This window comes from Barbatula barbatula, assembly GCF_947034865.1.
Source record: "Barbatula barbatula genome assembly, chromosome: 8".
NCBI classification, from domain to species: domain Eukaryota; kingdom Metazoa; phylum Chordata; class Actinopteri; order Cypriniformes; family Nemacheilidae; genus Barbatula; species Barbatula barbatula.
Window position 1 is genome coordinate 15,871,524 of NC_136771.1, and position 7,135 is coordinate 15,878,658.

A 7,135-nucleotide genomic window follows, 5' to 3' on the forward strand; every position below is an offset into this window, starting at 1 on the left:
ACTTGTAAGTCGCTTTGTATAAAAGCGTCTGCCAAATGAATAAATGTAAAGTTAGTAACCGAATAATGGCAGTACACGTTCACTTCTATTGTAGGGACACAAAACTAATGCCTTTGGTTTACACAGAATAAAAAAGATTTATCTAGCAGATCTCGGACTGGTGTTAAAGATACCAAAACAGAATCCTCAATATTTTCTAACTGTAACATGATTTCGTTATGTTAAACATATAAAGCCCCTCAATTGAATATAATTCTAATTATTTAACTTGACACTTTTGATTGATTAATTCTTCATCAATTTTAAATGAAGACTAAAGAAGAATAAATTTATGGAAATCACTCGGCAAGGGAGGCAGTGCCTCCCCTCCCCCTCGAAAAAATTGAATGAGAATATTATTAACAGTTCAGAAATAAAATAGGACAACGAATAGAACGTATTAATCTAAATATGAGATCAATCAGCGTGCACAACAGTGTGGAACAGCGAACTTGCTCGAAAGAATTCCAAAGAGAGGCAGCTTTTCTCTTGCCTCCTCTAAGCTCATTGACTTTAAATATACCCGCTAAAGCGTGCTGTGAGTTTGAGTGGGGGTAATTGAAAAGAATGGAGAAAAGTCACGTGAGATGAGGCAATGCCTCCAAGGGGCTATGATTGGATCAACTCATCAGCGAGAACCCGCCTTCCTGCTCGTCTTCATCATACATTTTAAACTGCTGGCGCTAAATTAGATTGAAAGTTAATTAAATTGTTTTATTAGTTGTTTAATCAGAGTTTAGGACCTGTAGGATTTGTGTCGGAGATGGCGGAGGCAGGGGAGTTATCGATTGTTGACAGAATATTACGTGGTTTTTCATTCGACACCTTGTCTTTTGAGGAGAAAAAAACAATCAAATCTGGCAGAAGCCCACTGTCAATATTAATAAACAAGGGAGAGGATTTTCTGTCAATTGGTACTCAAGGGTGGACTGGCTTACCGGGAGTAAAGAGAAAACCTGATTGTTCTGTTGGTCTTGCCTTCTTTTCTCAAGTAGGCCTACCCGAAGTGGTATGGACAAAATATGGATTTGATGACGTCAAAAACTTGGAACGGGCAGTTCAATGACATTCCAAATCAAAGGACCATGTAAGTGCCTAAGTTAAACTCAATCTTTTGGGAAGAGTTCGTATAGAATATGTCTTGGCTGAGGGGGCTAGACTTCAAGTTGAAAAGCATAACCAGACTGTGAGAAAAAAAATCGAGCAGTGCTCGAACGCTTAATTGACACTACAAACCTTCTTGCCCGACAAGAACTAGCATTCCACGGTTGCTATGAAAATGCTAGCTCAGACAACAAGGGTAACTACAGAGAATTTCTTGAATGTCAGGCTAAACACGATGTGTTGCTGGCGACGCATTTGCAGACAAGCACCGTGTTTTCTGGAACGTCAAATCTTATCCAGAATGATATAATTTACCGTAAACGCTTCAGTTGTTTCCCAAACTGAAATTGATGCAGCACCCTTCTTCGCATGGCAAGTAGACCAAACAACAGATATAAGCAATCAAGCTCAACTGTCAATTTCTGTGCGATATGTTGACGGAAATGCAGCAATTCAAGAGAGATTTATTGGATTTTTTAACATGTCCGGTGGACGTGATGCACAATCTGTGTATGAAGTTGTTGCCACGGCGATGGCACCATTTAGGTTTGAAGAGAAATTCGTAGCTCAAACATATGATGGGGCAGCCGTGATGGCCTCTGCATTAAATGGTCTACAAGCTAAAGTGAAAGCGGTGGCTCCCTCTGCTATGTTTGTGCATTGTAATGCACACAGGTTAAATCTTGTTCTTAGCCAGGGAGCAAAAAGCATACCAAGTGCACGAGTGTTTTTGCAAATTTAGGAGGATTCGCGACGTTCTTCTCTCACTCTTCAAAGAGAACGGCTCTGCTGGAAGAGGTTGGCTGCTCTCAGTTGCCGAAAAGTGCTCTAACTAGATGGAATTTTAATTCACGGGCAGTGTCCACAGTTGCTGAAAATCGCGAGAAATTGCTAGACGTATTCAGGCGAATTGTTGATGCACCTGCCATGGATGATGACACCGTGCAAGGAGCTCTGGGCTTCATTAGATATTTGGAAAACTTTGAGTTCATGTTTTTTCTTTCAACATTCAAAGCAATTTCTTCTCCGACTGATGTGGTTTTCGACATTGTACAAAACAAGGCAATGGATATTGCATTTTGTAGAAAAAAAATCGACAATCTTCTTTCCACACTGGTGAGTCTGGGTTCTGAAGACAACTTTACACAGTTGTATGACAGTGCTGCTCATCTACCTGATGTTCATGCTCCAAAGAGGTCTCGGGCCATGATGAAAGAGGTAGTGGATGTTAAAGAGCACTATCGACTGCTTTACATGTCTATAATTGACAACCAGACGAAGCAGATCAAACAGAGATTTGCTGATTTGGACAAGTTTCTCCAGTTGTTGAATAATGCAATGTTTGAGCATATGCACAATGCATTTCCAGTTGAGGCATTACACTCTCTAATCACCTGCTATGGTCAACATTTTGATACAGACAGGCTCAAATCAGAGTTACAAGGTTTTTATTCTGACAGAGACCTGCATGGAGAAAATGGCAAGTTGTGTGACCTCCTCAGAGCATTTAAGTCTAATAATTTGGACAAGGCTATGCCAGAACATTATAAACTAATGTGTCTTGGTGCTACAATTGGAGCGACATCTGCAGGAGTGGAAAGAAGTTTTTCATGCCTAAAACGGACCAAGAACTACATGTGCAGTGCAACATGTCAGGAACATCTATCTGGACTGGCACTGTTGTATTGAAAAATCCCTGTTGAAAGTGTTACGTTCCTCCCAGTCTAGGTTAGGAGAAAACGTCATTAAGAACAAAAAAAATAAAACAACTGGCTCCTAAAATTACACCAGAGACAACAGAAATGTGTTTCACAAAGGAGATCACCTTCAGCTGGTTCTGCACACAAAAAAAACATGGAAAGCAAAACCCACCACTACTGCCACCTAGTGGTCGGAAACACAGCATAGACAAAGAAAATAATAATATAAAAATAAAATTACACCGTAGGACGTAACACCCCCACCCTTAATTTACAAACCCGCGGTTTGTATATAAGACAGATCAGTACCCCCTTAATCTTCACCATCATAAACACGAGACAGAGCATCAGCAACAATATTCTCAACTCCTTTCTTGTAATGAATGTCTAGAATGAACTCCTGTACCATGAGCGACCACCCCATCAAGCGCTGGTTTGAGTTAGACATCCGTTACAAAAAAAACAGGGGATAGTGGTCGGTATACACCCTAATGGGATTACAACTTCCACCAACATACACTTCAAAATGCTGAAGTGCCATCAACAGAGATAGTGCTTCTTTCTCGATGGTACTATAGTTTCTTTGACTCTTCGTAAACTTTTTAGAGAAGTAACATATAGGATGTTCAACACCGGAGTCATCATCCTGCAGCAGTACAGCCCCAGCTCCACAAGCACTGGCATCCACTTGTAACTTAAAAGGAGGTGAAAAGTTAGGAGCAGACAGTACTGGTGCATTACAAAGGAGCATCTTTGCAGAATTAAAGGCCTGTTCACATTCAGGGCCCCACACAAACTTTCTGGACGTACTAAGTAGGTCTGTCAGTCAGGATACTACAGATGAAAAATTCTTACAGAACCCACGGTAATATACAGTCATCCCCAGGAAACGTCGAAGCTCTCTCTTGTTGGTTGGAGTGGGAAAATCAACAATGGCATAGACTTTGGCCTCAATAGGCATAACTTGCCCTTGTCCAATCACTTTACCAAGATAAGTGACCATAGCTTTAGCAAATTCACACTTCGCTAAGTTTAATGTCAATGATGATTCAGCTAACCTTTTGAAAACCCTTTTTATGTGATCCTCCCAAGACATTGAGTAAACAACCAAGTCGTCCAGGTATACCTCACAATTGGTCACCCCTGACAAAACTCTCTGCATGAGGCGTTGAAAAGTTGCTGGGGCATTTCTCATCCCGAATGCCATAACAGAATATTGTAGGAAGTTATCAGGGGTGACAAAGGCAGAGATCTCAGAGGCCCGTGGGGTCAAAGGCACTTGCCAATACCCCTTTAAGAGATCAAGCTTGGTAATGCAATGAGTAGAGCCTACACGATCTACACAGTCCTCCTTACGTGGAAGAGGGAAGGAGTCTGGCTTTGTTACATCATTAACCCTACGGTAATCTGTACAAAATCTTACCGTAGAGTCAGGCTTTGGAACTAAAATACAGGGTGAGCTCCATGGGCTTTGACTAGGAAAGGCCAAACCATGTTGTAACAAATAATCGACTTCTTTTCTCATTAATTCATGCTTCATGGGGTTGAGCCGATATGGATGTTGCTTAATTACACTCGCCCACATCGATATCGTGTTTCAACACTGTAGTCTGCATCGGAACATCAGAAAATAAAGTATGATACTTGTGGAACAGATTTACAATATCTTCACACTGTCCCTTATGAAGATACAAGAGATATGACTTCAAGTCACTCAAAATAGAGAAGTTATTTAACCGCATGGTCATGCCATGAGCGTCACTATTGGCCAAGCCATCAGTCACAGGATTATACACAGTTTGCCCGACACTAGTGGACAAAACAGACACAGGTTTAGGTAACGGCTCTGGAGATACAGATCTTGTTACATAGGCTTTCAACATATTTATATGACACAGCCGGGTTTTTCGCTTACGATCCGGGGTACTAATCACATAGTCTGTGTCACCAAGCTTTTTCTCAACGACATACGGACCAGAAAACCTTGCTTGCAAAACTGAGCCAGGAACAGGAAGGAGGACAAGCACTTTTTCACCTGTTTGAAAATTACGCAGCACACTTCGCTTATCATAATGAGCTTTCATTTTTGATTGAGTTTTAACAAGATGTTCTTTTGCAACTTCACATGCCCTGTGTAGACGTTCCCGAAAAGAACTAACATAGTCTAACACTGACATGGGTGAAGTGGACTTAGACAGTAATTGCTCACTCAACAACTTCAACGGTCCCCGAACTGTATGACCAAAGACCAGTTCCGCAGGGCTAAAACCCAATGACTCTTGAACTGTCTCTCTAATTGCAAACATGAGCAATGGCAACCCCTCTACCCAGTCTTTCCCTGTATCAAGACAGTATGCACAAAGCATGGATTTTAAGGTTTGGTGAAACCTTTCAAGCGCCCCTTGGGACTCTGGGTGATGGGCACTTGATAGTTGTTGTTTCACCCCCAGTTCCTGTAATACCTGCTTGAACACATGAGTAGTAAAATTGGTGCCTCTATCCGATTAGATTATCCTGGGCAACCCAAATGTAGAGCAAAACTTCACAAGCTCATTAACAACAACCTTAGCTTTAAGAGTACGTATAGGGACAGCTTCAGGATATCGTGTCGCCACACACATCATTGTTAGAATGTACTGATAACCTGACTTTGACTTGGGCAATGGACCCACACAATCAATAAGGAGTCTCTCAAAAGGTTCTCCGACAACAGGAATTGGTTGCAAAGGTGCAGGAGAAATAACCTGATTTGGTTTACCGGATAGCTGACAAACACAACAAGAGCGAACAAGGCCTGATACAGCAGACTTTAAACCAGGCCAAAAGAAGTACCTTGAAATCCGCCGGAAAGTCTTTGTGATGCCCAGATGACCAGACAAAGCATTTTCATGAGCCAACTTCAGAACTTGTTTACGATAACCTTGTGGAAGAACAATTTGCTAGGTTGCACTCCACTCATCCTCATCAGAATATTGTCGCTTCCACCTACGCATCAGCACATCCCTGTCCCAGAAATATCCCGCTCTAGTTTTAGGGCTTCTCTTACCAGCATTGGCAGCACTGATGCAGTTAGACAAAGTGGGATCGGACCTTTGTGCCATAGCCAATTGTTCTCTTCCAAGTATCTGTGGAATTTTCTCCACTTCACTCAGGACCTTAAGGTCAGATTTAAAAAGTTCAGGATCGATAGACAGTTTGACTTCCACCGGTTCACTTTGAGAAATCAAGAAGGAGTCCGAAAGTTCAACAACATCATCATACTTGCGTGCCTGGGCACGAGTCACAGCACAAACAGGGAAGACAGCAGGAAACTGTTCTGCAATATCACTTGGCCCACCAGTAATAGGAATATCCGTTACCACAGGACAGGGAAAAACCTTACCACCTGCTAAGTCATTTCCTAGAATAAGATCTATCCCCTCGACTGGTAACTGAGAACAAACCGCTACCTTCACAGGCCCTTCAACAAGACCAGACCTTAAATGGACTTGGTGCAACGGAACTTTGACTCCGACGAGAAGGACAGAGCACTCTTGAGAAACAACGACTGTGCACATCCGGTGTCCCTCAACATCCGAACAGGCTTATAGGCAGAATTTGCAGACAGAGACACAGAGCCGGTCAAGATAAAAGGTTCATATACCTTAGATTCAGGGGGAGAATCAAAACTGGACACACTTTGAACAAATGCTACACTCTTAGTCTTGGCAGTAGAGCTTTTCTGTTTCCAGGCCTTACACTCAGTAATTAAATAGCCAGGGTCAAGACAATAAAAGCATACACGCCCCTCTCCATTTAATTTAGGAACAGGATTACGACCCCTAGCGACCGACAAGTCATTTCTGTTCATGTGAGAAAAGGTTTTGGGCATGCCACTCTCCCTACTCTCATCCCTAAAAGACAGATTTCGAGTTGGACGTGGTGAAGAAAACACCTGCTTATGTGTCAACACAAATTCATCACAAACAACTGCTGCATCCTGCAGAGAAATAACCCTTTTTTCATTCAAATGAACAACAATTTTCTCCGGAATGCAACGCTTGAAGTCTTCCAACAAAAGCAATTCCTGCAGCTGTTCAAAACTACCCACCTTACTAGACAGACACCATTTTTCAAAGTGAGCCTTCTTTTCTCTAGCAAATTCTACAAATGTCTGATTGACTGTTTTTGACAAATTTTGAAACTTCTGGCGATAGGCCTCAGGCACCAGCTCATAGGTTCGAAGTACTGCAGATTTAACAATCTCATAGTCTAAAGACTGCTCTATGGTCAAAGCTGAAGAAACCTCCTGG